The sequence below is a fragment of the Panulirus ornatus genome, chromosome 50, assembly GCF_036320965.1.
Source record: "Panulirus ornatus isolate Po-2019 chromosome 50, ASM3632096v1, whole genome shotgun sequence".
Lineage (NCBI taxonomy): Eukaryota > Metazoa > Arthropoda > Malacostraca > Decapoda > Palinuridae > Panulirus > Panulirus ornatus.
The window spans coordinates 9,332,970-9,352,132 of NC_092273.1; the positions used below are offsets into that span (position 1 = coordinate 9,332,970).

Below are 19,163 nucleotides of genomic sequence, written 5' to 3' on the forward strand. Positions count from 1 at the left end.
GAAGAGTTATGCGTGTTCATCCTGGATGACAACATGCCATCCAAGACGGATTTTTTTAATCCAGATTTTATAAGTGTTGGAACTGGTTTCGCTGCGGTGAAACACACTTGTTGTGTCTGTACTTTGCAACTGGTTTCGTTAAAGTGAAACGTACCCCTAAGTGTGTGTGTGTGTGTGTGTGTGTGTGTGTGTGTGTGTGTGTGTGTGCTTGAAATTTGTTTCATTTTCGGGAAACACGCATCATGTGTCTGCATTTTGCATTTTATTAGTATGTATTTTTGTTAGCACACACACACACACACACACACACACACACACACACACACACACACACACACACACACACACACATTACAGACAAAAGCCTTTTGACGGGATGTGACCTATGGATGATGTCACAAGTGTACTCCATTGTGCAGTGACTTCATGATGTCTGTTATTTCACTGTTGCCCCGAATAAGTGTGTGTGTGTGTGTGTGTGTGTGTGTGTGTGTGTGTGTGTGTGTGTGTGTGTGCCAGTTCGCCCTGCCAGACCCCACTCCTTTAATGAAGCATCACAGACTATGTGATGAGCACTTCAACACAGTTGCCACAGGTGCTTTGAAGTCAACGCTGGTGCGGCAGCCAGCCATGTTCTGTGTCCTCAGGGTGTGCACATGTCAATTAGCGATCGTCTCTCTCTCTCTCTCTCTCTCTCTCTCTCTCTCTCTCTCTCTCTCTCTCTCTCTCTCTCTCTCTCTACCACCTGGTGGCTCCTGCTGTTGCCGTTTGTTTATTCCTCTGGCGTGATTATTCTTGGTGTGATTAATTTTAGTGTGATCAACCTTTCTGTGATTAACCTTGGTGTGATTAATTTTGGCGTGATCAACCTTTCTGTGATTAACCTTGGTGTGATCAATCTTGATGTGATCAACTTTGCTATGATTTACCTTGTTGTGATTAATCTTAGTGTGATGAACTTAACCTGTAATTAACCTCGGTGTGTTTAACCTGGGTGTTGATTGATCTTGCTGTGAGTCACCTTACTGTGATTAACCACGCTGTGATTAATCTTGGTGTGATTATCATCTCTGATGGTGTGTGTGTTTGTTAACGTGTGTTTATGTTTGTTTTTTTTTGCAGGAGGGACCTGTGGTAGCGAACGGGTGACCTTCACACACCATTGGGAAGGTCAGTACGAGCTGGTGTAGAGTCTACTACTGCCGTGTTATCTACCTCCTGGTTTCTCCCCGAGTCCGTCTACTTTATCCTCATGCCATCTACTCTGGACATGTCTCTTAACCTACTCTAAACCTAAACTAACCTGACCTGATCTGACCTTCTACCCGTAACCTAACGTAACCTAACGTAATCTACTCTACCTTTACCTGACGTAACTTTAACCGACCGTAACCTAACCTAACCTACCTAACCTAACCTAACCTAACCTAACCATCATCAGGGACAACACCGGCGGTATCATCATTATCATCATCATCATGACGGTGCCGGCTCCGACACACACACACACACACACACACACACACACGGCTGTCATCAAGGAGCCTCCGGGAGCAGGTTTTAAGTTGGCTCATGGCGAAAACGCGAGATCGTCCCTGGGAATTTCAACGCGGGTTGAGCTGTGATCCACGGACATTATGTCTGTACTCTTGATTCACCAGCGTCGCTGGAGGTTTAGCTTGGGGGGAGAGAGTTTCACATTGACACGATAATCGTCTTCTCAAAAGTTAGTTATGGAATTCTCGGTAATTACGTGATTAGCCAGATCATTCTGAAATTACGTGGGAGGAATAAGATGATTAAGCTCTATTTGATGAGTCTGGCTTAGGTTTGTAGCATTTGATTCTCTCGTTGATTTCCGAATGACGTTGCAAGCACGTAGCTTGCCTGCCTGTGTGTGTGTGTATCCGCCCACCATGTTATATCTGCCTCTCCCACAACCTCTTCCCGCAATCTCGTTCACTCAACTCTCCCACCATTCACCACTCCCTCCTGATCACTCTCCCCCCTCACTGATGGAGGCTGAGCCCATGCGTGCATGCGGTGTCACGCACTACACTCGTTCGCTTGCCAGGACCCGTGTATGATTACGTTATTACATGCACACTATCACTATCACCCTTCTCCCTCGCCCAGCCACGTCACAAGGAGGGCAGATGAGTCCTACGGTAGGATGAGTTCCTCACAGAATCACTCAAGGATAGGGCTTCTCAAAAGGCCCTCACCTCACGTAAAGGTCACCTCACGTAAAGGATCCACGAAAGGATGGAACAGAAAGATCTCAAGACAATGTCAGAGGGAAAGGTCTCATAGAGAGTTGAAAAAAATAAAAAAGAGAAATCCTTCGCGGGAGGGTCTCACGGAAGGAGTCTCGGGAGAGGGATCTCTCGCAGAAGGATTTCAACAAAAGAGTCCCCACAGGAGAGTCATGTAGGTTCTCTTGGTTCACCGGGATCTTACGAAATGCTGTTACGAAGGGCGGCTTACGAGACACACGTTTACGAAAGATTCCCTGGGAACCAGCAGCTTTGCTCACCGCTCAAGATGGCGCTTCGATGAACCTGCTTACCACTGCTGCTGCTGCTGTTGCACGAACTTGCACATTGTTATGTACATCCTGGCACTACCCGTGTGTGTGTGTGTGTGTGTGTGTGTGTGTGTGTGTGAGAGAGAGAGAGAGAGAGAGAGAGAGAGAGAGAGAGAGAGAGAGAGAGAGAGAGAGAGAGAGAGAGAGAGAGAGAGAGAGAGTATAGCCACACGTTCACATTCATAATCGTTTTCAGGTACAGTGCCGCAACTCGCACGCACCCAGCCTCCTTGTTCACTCGGAACACGCATGCGCTTCGCGCTCATGAGCATTACACCGTCTGCGTCATGCTCTCCCCCACTTCCTGAAGACATGCGCGGCGCCTTCTGCCTGACCTATACGCCACCACACCCTTCATTATTCATCCCTCGCCTCTTTCACTTCCACGCCGCTAATGAGCACTCGTGTCTTGTGGAAGCATCGGGGTGCAGAACGGAAGGAGAGGGGTGCGTGAGAGCAGATCGGAAGCTGAGAAGATAAAGGAGTTGCTCACGATAAAAGGGGGAGCCGGGATGGAGGAGCGTGCCGAACTATACCTTCCCAACCCCCGTGGGGGAAGGTGTGAGTGAGTTCCTGGTGCGCTTTGCTCATCTACCTTGTGGTAATAACGTCAGATTTAATGGCATGACTGGGCGGGGCTGCTCGTAATCAATTTCGTAGCGTGTGTGTGTGTGTGTGTGTGTGTGTGTGTGTGTGTGTGTGTGTGTGAGTTCATGTTTCTCTGTGTTGCCGGGGTTTGCAACACTGGCGGCTATCCAGCTTCCGTTTTCTCTCAGGGTGGCTTTCGTTTGAAAGTATTGACTGAGCGGATTGCTTCAGTCAAGTCACACCTGCGACCAACCTCTGCTTCATCCAGTGATGGAAAGTACCTATTAGATGTTTCGTGTGACATCCTTTAGGTTTTATGTACGTAAGAGATTTTTTCCCTTGGTGCGTATTTATAATGACGTCGTAATCCTCTCCATTGTTTGATTTGAGCGCGTTCATCACGACCCGTCACGCCTGGAGCGGGAGACAGGATGGACCTGACGTGTGCTGAACGCCACCAGCAGGCAGCGGGAATCACCACCGCTTCCGTGCTGGGTCTCGGGTAAACCCGTCTCTCGTCGTGAAACTCTTCAGTCAGTAGTCAGTCATCGGACAGGCATCGACCTCCTCCCTCCCTCACGCGTCGCCAGCTACGGCCATGCACCGTGAGCCTAAACCTCACGAGTCATCATGCATCGTGAGGCTGCACTTCACGAGCCGCCGCCACCACGCGCACCTCCCCCCCCACTCAATGAACTCACTCCAGCTCCTCTCCCGCCCGACGCCTCAACGAGCCGCGCCCCTAACCTAACCTGCCTTACACATTACTGCTCGTCTCCTGTCTCACCCGATCTTGTTGAGGGGACAACACGATCAGAAAGCACGCGATGCGATGACCTGAGGTCGTGTGGGTTCGGCGAGGGCTTGCTTGCTTGCTGGCTGAGAGGGCCGACGATGCCTTCCAACAAGCGTTCCCCTTGGCTGGGTCACCTACACTTCCACCCTATCGCTATCGTGTCAGTTCTAAGGAGGGTATTATTACTGAATCTATATACTAGAAGGGTGTTCTCCACTGGGGAGGGTGGGTGATTTAGGTGAATTACCCGTTGAAGTCTCCGAGGGTCTTCGCCTCTCCATAGCCCCGGGTTGGACCCAGGCAGTTTTGGGGTTGGGTCGTTGGTCGACCCACCTGTTGGAAGCCCGCATCCCTGCGCAGGCCCACATAGCCCCCACCACCAACCTCCGTGGCTGGTGAGATGCTGGGCCGTACAGTATATATTGCTGGCCCGTACAGTATATTATCCCTCACTTAAGTGACCGCGTGACCTTCACCTGTAACACCCCCCCCCCCCCTTTGGTCTAACCTCTCCTTGGGCGTTACTGGATTAGTTTATTTACCATGAGTGAACAGCACGGTGGTGACACGCACCATCCGACACAGGATTCGCCCCCACCTGACAGAATGAAGCGACTGATGGCGCGAATGGTTGGGACAGAAATATCATTCCCGAGGCGTCTCCTGTCTACCGGAATGTGTGTGTGTGTGTGTGTGTGTGTGTGTGTGTGTGTGTGTGTCAACAGGGTATTTATTCTTTTATGTTCAAAATAACGTATTCCTGTGGCTACTGAGGCCAGTGACTGTTTCACCACAATCCAGAGACCATTTACGCTGACAGCCCCGGGGGTTGATGGGAGCAGGTGGAGAGGAGAGGAGATGAGAATCGGGTGGGCATTTCCCAGTGGTGTATCACTCCGCGGGCACCAGGTGTCCGTCGGTCCGGCCGGCCGGCGACGCGAAGACAAGTTCCCAAGCGCACACCACCCGTTATTTACAAGGCCATTTTCTCATTAGATCTTCCCCCCGGGAGATAGCCACCCTAGCCCTTAAGGGACCTTGAGGGTCGGGCGTGTGTAGTGGGGCAACTACGAGGGGAGGGGGCAAGGGTGAGGAGGAGGAGGAGGAGGAGGAGGAAACGACGGTTAGGTTATCAGTGTTACAAATGTCATCATACCCCCCTCCTCCTCAGGTATCAAATAGCAGAGTTGCTAACGTCAGCCTGCATCCGCTAAATGAGAGGTTGTCGCTGGAGTTGGTAGTACTGCGGAATACCACACATATATGACCAACACCAGAGTTATCATTTCCACACACACACACACACACACACACACACACACACACACACACACACGTCACCCTGACATGTTCCCACGCCCGACACACACGTCATCATTAGCGCTCGTCCAGCAGACGTCCCCATCTTCAATTCTCCTCACTTCTAGCCATTCACGACCCACATGTTTCTTCTGGCTCACCACCACCTCACTGTATCCCGGCTGTCCACATCACCGCTCATCTCCCACATCCCTCTTGCTGGTCGTCTACATCCCATCCCATCCCCCATCCCTCCCTCCCTCCCTCCTGGTCATTCACGCCATCCCTCCTCCTCCTTCTCCCACGGGATCCTCCCACGGGCTCCTCACGCCCCATATCCTAGCCGTCCCCTAAGTCGGCTGTTTACATCTTCTCCTCTGACGCCCGCTTCCCTATCCTGGCCTCTGCTATACTGACCATCCTCCTCTTCCTGTACTTGTCCTCATGACATTCTTGGGAGTACCTTTTCTGAACGTGTGCGCTCTTCTTCTGTTGTCAGTTTCCCTTTCGTTGAGGGGGAGAGTCCACACACACACACACACACCCATCCCCGTGCCGACTCTTCTTGCCATTGTTGCCCCAGTCCCTGGCGGAGTAACGGGCGGAGGGCGGGGCGTGGAGGTTGTGACGATGGTGTCCTCCAGTGATCGCCTCTCCTCGTTCATGCCGTGTCACCAGCGCCCTTGCTGCGTGAGTGGTGCGTAGTGTCGGGAGGGAGGAGGATGGTGTGAGGGGTCCTGGTCTTCCTCATCTGCCTCCTACTGTCGCATCTTGTGGGGGGTCTCTTGGCCTTCCCGTATCAACCCGTTTGGCTTTCCTTATCAAACGTCGGTCCCTAGTGTGGCCAGGTTAGGCCAAGCCAGGCCAACTTACCTACCTACCTACCGGCTGCACCTCCACCCCTCCCTAGACCCCTCCCTCCGTGGTGGCCCTCCGGTAATCACCCGAACATTCTCACACTGGACCGCAGGATCAGCGAGGCTTCTCGGTCCTCCTCGCATACCACAGGGTCGCCGCATCAATGTTGAGCGTCCTCAGTGGCCCACAAGGGTCATCGATTCCACCTCAGCGTTCTCCGCCACATCAGTATCGCAGAACCCTCTCTCCCCATTTGCCTTACCTCCCACAGCATCGACAGTCCATCGGAGTGTTCCAATCCAGAAAGTATCGCCTCTCTCTCTCTCTCTCTCTCTCTCTCTCTCTCTCTCTCTCTCTCTCTCTCTCTCTCTCTCTCTCTCTCTCTCTCTCTCCTCTCATCTCCCGTTGGGATGACGCAGCGTCACCTCGCTGACCACGTCTCCCGCAGTGCCGTCATGGAAATCGTCTCCTCTCGGCTCCATTAGCCTTACGTAAGGTCACCCCAGTCATCGTCACATCCCCGTGGATGGGGCGCCCACCTCCGCCACGCCCCGCCCCGCCCCGCCCTCTCCTGCCCTGCCCTGCCCCGCTCCGCCTCGCCTCGGCGACTTGACCTTCCACTGTATAACATGACGGTTGACTGGAAGCCGCATCCTGTTTTCGTTTTTCCTCCCCTCCGCCTTGCGATCTTCCCTCGGTGCAAGTCACGGTTGAGTTAGGTCAGCTGAGAGAGAGAGAGAGAGAGAGAGAGAGAGAGAGAGAGAGAGAGAGAGAGAGAGAGAGAGGAGTTTTTGTGATTGGTGAATTTATTGTCGTGCTGGTTGGTTGGTTTGGATTGCGCTTGTATTTAATGCAGTCCAGTCACCGACTCGTTCGAATCCAATCTCATTTTAGTGATAATGATAACAATTGATATTTGTGCATAAATAGTTTCGCTTATTAAACATTCATGTACAATGACCTTCATTTTTTAATGACATATTGTGTTAGTGTGACTTCGAAGTGCTATTTTCGTGGTGTTGTATTTATTAATTTGGTGTTAATAATCGCCTTTGTGGGTTTAAGGTTGTGATAAAGAAAACGAGATTCTCTTACAGCTATAACTAATTCATAACGTGTGAACGGTCATGCGGGCTGGCTGGGTTTGAATAGGCAGGGATATATGGGCTGATGCCTGATATATATATATATATATATATATATATATATATATATATATATATATATATATATATATATATATATATGTATATATATATATATATATATATATATATATATATATATATATATATATATATATATATATATATATATATATATATATATAATGAAATCAAGAAGTATTGATTTGCGATAATGATAATAGTAGTGACAGTAAAGAAAATAAGAACACTAGTCATTTTCCTTGTCTGTTCCCTGGCGCTACCTCGCCAAATCGGGAAACAACGAAGAAGTTTGAAGAAAGGAAAAAGTAATTATGATGCAACCTGAAACCTCACCTCACTGCCTTGCAAGTATTTCAAACATCGCAAGCTCTTGTCTGGTCCAGAGCTTTTGAAGAACCACCTGGAAAAAGAGATTACAATTCTAAATGAACAACCAGGTTGTGAGGGGAGGGTATGAAGGCGTGGCGACCACCACCTCAAACTGCCTGACATGATCAGCAGACCAGACAGCGTGGGTAGAGACGAGCCCCTACAACAGACGTTAAGGTATATTATCTGTTGGTGTTATATATGTAAGGTGTCAGCCGGATCATGTTTCTGACCAGCTTGGGCTTTGGGGGGTTAGAAGACCTCTCCCGGAGCTAACCAGGTGTTCACGTGGTATTCACCCCAGTTGCTGTGGCGTGGGCAAGACAACCACAGGCGCTTGGCAGGGTAGAGGACACAGCTGTGCAGATGTAGGCGAAGGCAAATCACAAAGGTGGACTGAGGGCCCACGTAGATTTAGTGCTTAAGGTTCGAATACAGTAGAGCACTCAGTTCGATGATTGTATGAGTTACTGTGGTGGGATGATGGGGGGGCGCCACATGTACTGAATCCTTTGACACACAAGACATTACTGGTGGTCGAGATTGCACCATACGTGGGTTAGGGCGGTGCCACTCACTCGCAATGGTTCGTGGTGGTTGGCACTCACCACTTGGTGGCCGTCTTGCCCGGGTGTCCTCTACACTCGTGACCCTCCCACGTGATGTACAAAGGGCGGGCATCACGCACCTGTGTGGTGTCCAGTGTGTGGTAGTGGTGGTGGTGGTCTGGAGGAGGAGGGATTTGCTTCTCCTCCTCCCACAACCCGGATGTAGGGGTGTTGACCTTACTACTACCTCCCTGGCCCCACCCCTAGGACGGATCAGCAGGGGGTAGGGATAAAGTGTGTGTGTGTGTGTGTGTGTGTGTGTTCAAGGCACCCTTACCTTCGCATCGTTTTGGTGAAAAATGAATTTCTGATTGAGGCTAAAAAGCTCTGTTCATGAGAACGTGGATGCAAGAGACATCATGATATACATATAAGTACTTGACCGACTATATATATATATATATATATATTCCCTCAGACGTCAGGCGTAGGCAGTACCTCTCCAAGATTTTAGACAGGATAGAGTGTGGAAATAATTTGATCCACGGCTGAGCACAGATGCTGCAGGAATTCAGAGGTCGACATAACAAAGGTTGTAAGAAGCCCCGTTTTGTTTTTCTCTCTCTTTTTTTTGGTCGAGTCTGGGTCTGGCTGGACGCCAGCCAGGTGGGGATATTACGCGTTAATCTTCTCACATAATCTCCATTGAATTTCCCTCACTTTCCACCACTTCCTTGTCCAGTTGGAACCTCTTTTTATGAGATCCTCGCCTTTTTTTTTTTTCTATTCCTTTCTTCTTTTTTTCTTCCGTGTTATTCTGTGCCTGCCCTGTGGTCGCTTACCCTGGGGTTGGGTCGTCTATCCGGTCACAAAGCTTTACTTGAGGTTATCTCATTGTCTCCAGCCTTTCCAGGTGTTTACGAGCCAGCTCAGTTTTCCTCTCTCAGCCAGCTTAAGCCCTTGGGAAGGGTGGGGGCGCGGCGGACGAGGAGGGTTGGGGGTTAAGACTACACTTTTATTTCGGATCTCTTCGTTCGCCAGCTGGTCCAGTCTTGTTCTTTCGTCAAACTGATGGTCTTCATTCCTTGCATTTGAAGTGTGTCATTTCAGGGTTGGGGGTTAAGACTGCAGCTTTATTTCGTATCTCTTCGTTCGCCAGCTGGTCCAGTCTTGTTCTTTCATCTCACTGATGGTCTTCATTCCTTGCGTTTGAAGTGCGTCATTTCATCTCGGGGATCCTGGAGGCCCCTATGATTGACGCCCGTATGTTAAAAGGGCAGATCTCGAGATTGATGCCTGTCTTGCTCCTGCCTTTTCCTCTGCACTTCTTATGAAGGTCACTGGACGGCTGGTTTCATCGTGTCAGTTTAAAGCATGTTGCACACAAGCACACACATGAAGCTTAAGACAGCTTGGTGCTCTGTGTTCTCATCTGGGATGCTTGGTCTAGGGGGTGTTAAGAGATCCCTCAAACGCAGCTAAAGGTAAGGTTAGGTGTGTGTGTGTGTGTGTGTGTGTGTGTGTGTGTGTGTGTGTGTCGACCTTTACCCGCATGGCCTGTGTGCTCCTTCACATCTTTTGCTTCATGTTGTATCATTTTGCGTTTTTCATGTATGTATTCCCCTTCCAGTTTCTCTTCGTCTGTTGCACTGTTACCCTCCTTCCACCTCCCATATTACTGTTCTTGACTTACCCCTTGTCCCTCCTTTACCACTCTGTCTCTCTTCATTTCTGTTTAACTGTTGTTTCATCTCCATTCTGGAGACGCAGCTACGCTTTTCCCTCTTGTTATTTCTACGATGCCATTTTGGGCGTATTGAGACGTCACTCAAGTGCAATGGCTCTGCTCTATCGGGCGTGGCCATCGCTTGAAGGATGTGGCATTTGGATTGTCAGTATAGGTGGCTGGGTAGATCCCGGGGCAAGATTTATTTGTTATGGGGTTCGAGCTCTCGTGTAGTGGGGGACATGGGAGTGTGTTCAGTTCTGTTGTGGCGGAGAGGTAGGGGTAAGGAGGGACATGGGGGAGTTTAATTCTGTTGTGGGGAGAGGTAGGAGCAGATTCTTGGGTAAAGAGCCTCCGGGTAAAGATTCTTAGGTGGGGAGACTTCAGGGTAGAGACCTCTGAGTGGGGAGCCGTCAGGGTAGAGATTCTTAGGTGGGGAGACATCAGGGTAGAGACCTCTGAGTGGGGAGCCGTCAGGGTAGAGACTTCTGGGTGGGGAGACTTCAGGGTAGAGACTCCTGGGCGGGGAGCCGTCAGGGTAGAGACTTCTGGGTGGGGAGCCGTCAGGGTAGAGACCTCTGGGCGTGGAGTCCTTCTGGATAGAGACTGTGGGTGGAGATCTCTTGGTTAGATACTTCTGGGAGGGACAGCCTTCAGGGTTGAGACTCACTGGGGGAGGGAGATAGCCTTCAGGGTTGGGACTCCCGGGTGGGGAGCTTTAGGCAAGACCCCTGTGGTGGGGAGACTGTGAGGGATGGGTTGTCGCTCCTGGCTACGGGGCGTGGTATGCTGGGGAGGAGGGGAGGTAATGTTTTGGCCATTGTGTTCGTACCCTCGTTATTTACCTCCCTCTTGTCCTGTGACTATTACCCCCTTAATTGGTACTCTACGTTCGTGTGTTGGCCATGGCAACCCCCTTTGAATCTGATTGGGGTGTGTTGCCATCACTTTAAATTGTCCGCCGTGTGGCATTATTTTAATTTCCTAGGTTCAGATGCTTCACGTACGTTGCTCGTGTGTCCTATCGTGTGGACGTCCGTAAGCGAGGCTCGTCAGTCGTGGTGTTCTTACTCCGTCGTGCCACAGTGTCGTCGAGGGTGTGGGAAGTCGCTGCACCCACGGTGCGCTCGCGCCTTAGTGAGACCTCATGCTGTTGGGTAACACCGTGCCATGGTTTCCTCATGCAAATGTTCCTACGTGGTATTTTTATTTTCAGATTCCTTAGCTTGTGTGTGTGTGTCTAGAGCAAAGGTTCTTAACACGTGCTCCACAGGGTAAGATGAATAGATAAGTGATTATATAAATGAATAGATTTGGGTGGTATTGGTTTTCTTGGTTGTGGTATCAGACCCGATATGATATTAGATATATGCTGAGGATCGTCCACCAGCGGGTGTCTCTGGTCTACGTATGCCACTTGTGTGAAAAGGTCAAGACCCACTCATCCTCTTTTCATTCGTTAAGACGACTTCCCATCTCTCCACCCCTTCTGGTCCGCCATTGCACCAGCTGCGAGCTCATCCTCCCCACCATCTGGCGCTCTCCACATGAACCACCTCTGAAATACTCTCTCCTTATCCCTTAAAGCACCCCAGTCTCAGACTCCATCCTGACGTCTATCCCATCCCGACCAGAACCACCCAAAGCACCTATCCTGCCTACCTCCCTCCCTACCTCCTCTTTGCCATCCCATTACTCGACCTATTCAGCGTGACTATCCTGTCTCTACCACAGGTTAGATAGTAACCACAGATAACCTCGTCATGGGCCATCTATCCTTCCCAGTACATTCCTTTCATGATATCGTCCCACTATTTACTACTTCCTATCCCTCATTTGATCATCCCCCGTCCAGAATCTATGTAACCTAGCCTCTTTTGCTCTCGTCCTATCCAGTCTTCTATCCTTTCGGACACCACACTTAGCTCTGCATGCCTTTTTTTTCCTTCCCATGTCGTGATAACAATCGAGGCGATAGTCATGTATTCAGCACACACACACACACACACACACACGGCTTCAGTGTGTGACGTCTCCTCTGGTTGGTAGTGAGGTGTTTTTTTTTTTTTTTTAGCTTCGGGAACCCACCACAGTGGGCCAATTAACGTCCATTTGAACACGAGTGATGGTGGTACGACTCTTGAGCACGAAGGTGCGACCCTTCTGAAACACGAGGATATGATCCTCTGGGTATATGTACGATGTGCCTAGCCATTGTTTTCCCAGCCCTTAAGGGTTGAGTGTCAAAGGCCAGGCCGTCATGCCTTAATATCTTCATGTCGTACTCAAGGCTCTTACTGTCGTGCTCAAAGGCTCGTACCGTCGTGCTCAAGGCTCGTGCCATTGTGCTCAAGGGTCGAACCGTTGTGCTTAAGGCTCGTACCGTCGTGCTTAAGGGTGCGTACCATCGTGCTCAAGGGCTCGTACCATCGTGCTCAAGGGCTCGTATCATCGAGCTCAAGAGAAGTTCAACAACCTGTGGTCCGTTGACAGACTCAGAGAGAGAGAGAGAGAGAGAGAGAGAGAGAGAGAGAGAGAGAGAGAGAGAGAGAGAGAGAGAGAGAGGAAATTAAAAGATTTGTCTTTAATTTCCGAGTGGTTGTACTTCTCGCATCTTCTGTTATCTCGGGCAGCGCAATCATGAAGAACATCACACATGTTCAGTGATGATATCAGATGTGTGTGTGCGTCTGAATCCAGTGAGACGGGATATGCAGATCAGGTCGCTGGACCAAATGAGTGATGCCTCCACCTCACTATTGCCTGGGGCTAGGTGCTTGTGTGGCTGCTTTGTTGTTACTGCTGTTGTTTTTTGGATTGTGCTTTTTGAGTTGTGTGCCTGGCGGCTCGTGATGGTTGTGGGTTGTACCTGGTGGTTTGTGATGGTTGTGGGTCGTACCTGGTGGTTTGTGGTGGTTGTGGGTCGTGCCTGGCGGTTTGTGATGGTTGTGGGTTGTACCTGGTGGTTTGTGGTGGTTGTGGGTCGTGCCTGGCGGCTCGTGATGGTTGTGGGTTGTACCTGGTGGTTTGTGGTGGTTGTGGGTCGTGCCTGGCGATTTGTGATGGTTGTGGGTTGTGCCTGGCGGCTTGTGAATGTTGTGGGTCGTATGTGGCAGCTTGTGATTGTTGTGGGTCGTATATGGCAGCTTGTGCTGGTTGTGGGTTGTATCTCCCAGCTTGTGCTGGTTGCGGGTTGTGCCTGGCAGCTTGTGTTGCTTGTAGGTTGTATCCGGCCGCTTGTGTTTGTGGATAATGACCAGTTGGATTAGTATTAGTATCAGACGTTGGCGAGCCGGTTTGGTGGCGTTGGTGGGTAGTGGAGGCTTGGTGGTGGTGGTATTAGGGGAGAGAGAGGGAGGGGCGGAGATGTAGTGGTAGTGGTGGTGGGTGAGGTAGTGGTGGTGGGTGAGGCAGTGGAAGGTGGTTTCGGTGGGAGGGATAATGGCGGATAGAGCAGTACTTGACGGGGTGTTAATGGCGGGAGTAAAGGGATAATCGCGAGTTAAGTGGCGAGTGGTGGTTGACGTAGTGGGGGTGGGTGGGTGGGTGGGGATTGATATGGTTGGTTGGTGAGGGTGAGGGGAGGAGGTAATGAGCCGCCAAGAAGTGGTGTCGGGGGTGGTACTGGAGACGGTTGGGTCCAACTCCAAGGTGGGGACTTGCTGGAGACGTTGCCCTGTGGTACGCCACGACCATCTCACGCGCGGGAACACCTGCACAGGAGGTCCTTGGATTCCATTGTGCCTCAAGTGGTTTATGTTTTGCCTCGACGGCTTATGGATGCAGTGACTGTGGCTCTCACTGTCATTCTAGTGAGTGCTTAAGGACATGGTCAGTTTGAGGTTATGAGGTTACTACACGAATGGAAAAGTCACCTTTGGCGAGGCTGTGTCATCATCATTCACGGTGTAAAGACACGCCAAGGAACTTCCAGCTTCAGAGGAGTCCACCTTCTCTCTGCCACTGAGTGTAGCGCAGCCTTGAGCAGCAGGGGTTCCTAGAAAATGGGGTCCTATTTGGTTATGAGAACTTCCAGTATTTCCAGCGTAGCGCCAGTGGGTAAGTCATTCCCTCATAAGGGTGAGTTGCCTCCCTCCATGTTAGGCTTGCAATGTTCTGTCCTCACATGTACCGCAGTGGTGGCTCGACACAGTCTTGTTCGATCCCGCTTTTTTTTTTATTTAAGCACATCGACGATACGACCCTCTGGGTATGATAGTCTAACCCTTAAAAGGTCAGGTTAGAGTTCGTTCTGTCATCCCCAAGGGTCGCACAGTCGTACCCAAGGTCTAACCCTTAAAAGGTCAGGTTAGAGTTCGTTCTGTCATCCCCAAGGGTCGCACAGTCGTACCCAAGGATCGCACCATCGTACCCAAGGGTCGTATCGTCGTACCCAAGGATCGCACCGTCTTACCCAAGGGTCGTACCGTCGTACCCAAGGATCGCACCGTCCTACCTAAGGGTCGTAACGTCGTACCCAAGGGTGTTACTGCATGCCTCCATGTCTTCTCTACCGTGGTTGTGTTTTTCGCCCCCTCAGCCTCGACCCTGCGTCTGGCATCATTAAGTTTCGCCTCACACTCCTCTCTCTCCTTCCTTACCTCTCCTTATATTATCACATCCCGTCTCTCATGTCTGCGCCTTCCACACACACACTCTCTGTCACCCCTTCGTTTGCCCCTGTGCTTCCTATCCTCACTGTGTCACTGTCCTCTTCACCCACCGACTCATCGATACCTTTGCCCTTCCCCATCATCCTATGTCTTATATTACCCATCTCATTATTTACCCCTTCCCCATCTATTCCTCACTCGCCACACCCCATCATCGCCCCTTGCCCGTCCACTCCCCTCCCCTACAGGAGTCATGGTGGTCTTCTCGATTGAGTTACTCCGCCACTTATCACATAATCGTCTCAAGGGGACTTGAGAGGAGCCTCTTTTAAGACGTAATAAGGTTGGCTTCCCCCTCTGTACGCAGGAGGAGGAAGAAGATAGGGTCTCTCCTCCTCCAGCCCCTATTCAGCTCCGCCACCCACATATAAACCCCTGCCATGAACCATTCCAACACCTCCAGAAATATTCCCTGATTGCAAACGCAGATCGTGTGAGAGCCAGACATACGACTTCTTTGGCTCATAAAAGAGAGGGTTAAGAGGTGAGCTAACTTGTATTTATTTAGCTTTGTAAAGAGAAGGTTTGGAGGTGATCTCATACAGGTAAACAAAATCATCAAAGGCTTCGATAATCTCGAGATCTGTTCCAGCTACACTTTTCTATGTCTGATTTCAGTGGTATTAGCGGATAACAAACTCGTGGGCAAACGTTTTACTTCGGTTGAGGCGAAATACTTTTTCTTTCGACGGAATTGTTGATACACGAAATGATTTACCAGTGGTTGAAAGAAGCACCATAGACTACGTTTAAGACTAATATGTTCTTCGTTCCATTTCCGCGACTGGCAGTATTTGCACCTCCCTAGATACATGAAGAGTTGACAAGTAGTTCTCTTCGAATCGCCTGTATGCCTCTACACCCTCACCACACTCATCCATCAGTTTCTGATCTCTTCCACTAACACACACACAGCGTCGAAAGGACGCATTTGTCTGTTCCTGTTCGTTCCATTCGCCTGTTCCGTCACCTCTACCGTTTGCATCGATGTTATCCATACTCGCGTGGTGGAACCCCCACAGGATGAGTCTTGTGTGTAGTCATGGGTGTCAGCCAGGAGTCATGAGCGGGTGTCATCAGGCAGGAATCACAGTTCGTCAGCAGCAGGCATCAACAGATGCAAGGATGCGCCAGCGAGTCAGCGCCGTGGTTGAGAGAGCGTTATGGGTGTCGCCTTCGTTCCCCAATAAAGATTCAGGACCTAGATGAAGGGGATCCAAGACTCCATGAATGGGTTATATCGATGCAATCTTGACCTGAGTTGTTTCATATTGGGTTCGGTCTGATACCTATGTCCTCTCCCTCCTCCCTCCACCCTCGGACCATACCACGATCGGGCGTTACTTTACATACGTAATTACTTAACACCTGGACCCCTAGGGTGAATCAGAGTTGGGTGGCGCCAGCACCTTATCCCCAGTGAGCTGCTAATACACTCCAGAGTTACCATAAAACAGGTTTTTATGGCTGGCGGCGGCGGCGGCGGCCTCTTCTTCTCCAAGCCTTCGACTACCTAGCCACCCAGCCAGCCAGCCGCTCAGCCAGCTCGCGGTTGACCATCGCCAAGTCAGCCGCCCGTTCGTTCTTGGTACTTTGGTCAGCCAACCAACCAGCGGGCCGGCCAGGACCTCATCAGATCGGCCATGAGGAGGTCTCCCATCAGACAACCACGAAGGAGCTGAGGCTAAGTTGTACCTGTGGCCAACAGATTGATTCCAGTTGGTTAGCCTCATGTGGGACGTCTGTCTGGCCAACCGAGGCGCCCTAAGTCCCCAGCCAGTTAAGAGATCCCCCCCGACCGACCCAGAGCCGGGTGTCTAGAGCCTACTGTTCACCGAGTCGCAGAAGCAAGACCTCTGGGCTAGACAGTCAGCCAGCCAGCCTGTCGTGACCTTCAGCCAAGCCTGCCAGCCAACCTGCAGGTCACAAACCAGACAGGACCTCTGGGGTTACTTGTGTGTGTGTGTGTGTGTGTGTGTGTGGAGAGAGAGAGAGAGAGAGAGAGAGAGAGAGAGAGAGAGAGAGAGAGAGAGAGAGAGAGAGAGAGAGAGAGTTGTCAAAGGCACTTTTCCAGTCCCTCTTGTTACCTCCCTGAAGGGTCGCGACATTTGGATGGGATGACCTGGCCTTCGACTAAAAGCCATAAGTGTTCGGGCGTCGAAACCTTTTTAAAGAGGAGTATCGTGTTTTCAGAATGTCCTACCCTCCTTCCTCCCGTCGCTCCTCCCTGTCGTAATGGTTTCCTATCGTGCATCCGCCGAGGGAGTTAGATTGTGACCGAAGATAACCTCGTCATGGACCATTAGGTCTCTTTGTTATCTGTCCTTCTCGAGTACTCCCATAATCAGTCCCTTTCCAGTCCCTCACAACCCCACCTCCTCCCCTCCCATCCTCCCGCGCACCCTCCCCACCTAACACGTGTTTATATAATTTCATCTTCCAAAGTATCGTAGTGTTGTGCTGAGTGTCGGAAGCGACTTGGCTCAGAAGAATACGGAGAGATAGATGATTGGTTCCTCGTTCTGTTGGGTTGACTCGGAAAGTCTGAATTGTCTTTTATAAGACTGTCGGTTGCCATCATGCCGTCGTATGATGGTAAATTAATCTAATCCCGATCATTCTCTCTCTCTCTCTCTCTCTCTCTCTCTCTCTCTCTCTCTCTCTCTCTCTCTCTCTCTCTCTCTCTCTCTCTCTCTCTCTCTCTCTCTCTCTCTCTCTCTCTCAAGCAACACGTGCTTTCCTTCCCACCTCGGCCTCTCACTTGCCAGGACCTGTCGACCTTTTCCGGCCTCTCCTGGACCATCATACTTCCTCTCTCATCCAACCACACCCGGCTCCTTCCTTTTCCAGGGACTGTTCTGGATGCATCCCTTCCCATATTTTGTCCTGTCCTTCTAGCCTCTTTTTCCCTTCCCCACTCCTCTGGTGTTTACCCCTCCTGCTCCTCCTAGGAGAGCTCCTCCCTTCCTCTCTCATGCCTCTGTGCCGAGCAGCATGACCGCCTCCCTCCCTCCTTGGGTAAGCCAGATCCCGATCACAGGCAGGTGCCATTAATGGTCGTGAAATGGTCGCAATTACGAGACAGGATCTACGACTGTCGCAGCTCTGGGAACACTGCCCCCGCTTACTGAACCATCCTCCCCCTCCTCCTCCTCCTTCAGCGTTCCCTTCGTCAGCGTCCCACATCATAAATGCAGTTCCTCCTAATGCTTGATACCTACTTCTCCTGGAGGCTCTTTGGCTCGCTGGCTCAGTCCATGGTCGCTCGCTGCCTCACGCCTGCCAGCACCAGCAGTAGTGGCGGTAGTAGCAAGGGCGTCTTTCCGTCGCTGTCCTTCCTCCTCCTCCTCCTCCTCCTGATCCTTCCTGCACACACACACACACACACACACACACACACACACACACACACACACACACACACACACAGCCTCGCCCGAGTCAATTTGGAATCATCTTGTACACACCGTAATTAGTTGCCGGGTAATGAAGGGAGTTTCTGCCGGTAATTGAGGGGTTAACGGGACACAATCTAAACATGTTCCTGGACAGAGCGAGGAGGCTCTGTTGGTGATGGTGGAGGAGGAGGAGGAGGAGGAGGGTTGTGATGGTGATCGTTTGTTCGTGCTGGTTGTTTGTGGTTATGATGACGTGTCTGGTTTTCCTCGAACGCGATTTGAATTCATGTGATCTCGCGCCCGATGGCGCAAGAGACTGATGGTGATGGCGATGTGGTCGTTGTGGCTGCAGTGTTGCGACGACTGTGGTGGTGATGGCAAGGGTAATGATAGCGATGCTGTGGTGGTGATGATAATGCAGACAGCTCGCGACGGTGGATGCAGTGGTGTCTGTCGTGGTTTGTGGTGTTTAGTGATGGTGCATACAAAGGGGGTGTGGATTAGGGGGTGGAAATGTTGGTAATGACAAGTCGTGGGTGTGGCACCAGTCGATTGCTGCGTGCCTGTGATACCAGACGGGATTCAAGAGACGTAATAAGCAGTGTCCCCCCAGAGAATGAGCAGTCAGGACCAAGACCACTCCTCCTCCTCCTCTCCTCCTCCCCCTCCGCCACACCCGCCCCCTGAGAAGCACTGCCACCACAATTTTCCTCCGGCGGCGGCGGAGGGGCGCGAAGACAGGTCAGGTTGACGCAGGCAGAGGCTACGTGGACTCGGGTGGGAGGGGAGGGGAAACCCATCCTCTTTTATCAGTTCTTCGGAGAAGGAGGAGGAGGAGGAGGGAACGAAGACTCGTGGTTAAGATTGTGTAAACCCTCTCGTAATGAAGGAGGAAGAGGACTTCGTCTCTTGACTATCTCTCCCGTTCGTCTTTGAGTGTAATGTCGAGACAGCCATCTCTCCCATCCCCCCTTCCCGCGTGAGAGGCATAGCTGCAATTATAAATAAATTCGCCGCCTCTTGACAAGAAAACAGCATGTTGACCTCTGTAATTACAGGCTCCGGGGCCCCCACCTCTGCTTGTGCTTGCTGTGCAAGACCCTCGCACGGTATGCAGCACAGCATTGGCTTTCTTAACAGCATCCCCGGCTG

At 51.0% G+C, this 19,163-nt stretch overlaps 1 protein-coding gene across 6 annotated transcripts in view; it reads left to right on the top strand.

The window, feature by feature from the left end:
- Cad88C (cadherin 88C) overlaps positions 1-19,163 on the top strand; it is a 313,587-nt gene that overhangs the window by 134,742 nt on the left and 159,682 nt on the right. For 5 of the 6 annotated variants that reach the window (XM_071691381.1, XM_071691383.1, XM_071691384.1 and 2 more), the window contains exon 3: positions 1,123-1,170. The exons of the other annotated variant lie outside the window; for it this stretch is intronic. The gene's annotated coding sequence lies outside the window, so the exon portion shown is untranslated. The remainder of the gene's footprint in view (positions 1-1,122; positions 1,171-19,163) is intronic. 6 annotated transcript variants of the gene reach the window in all.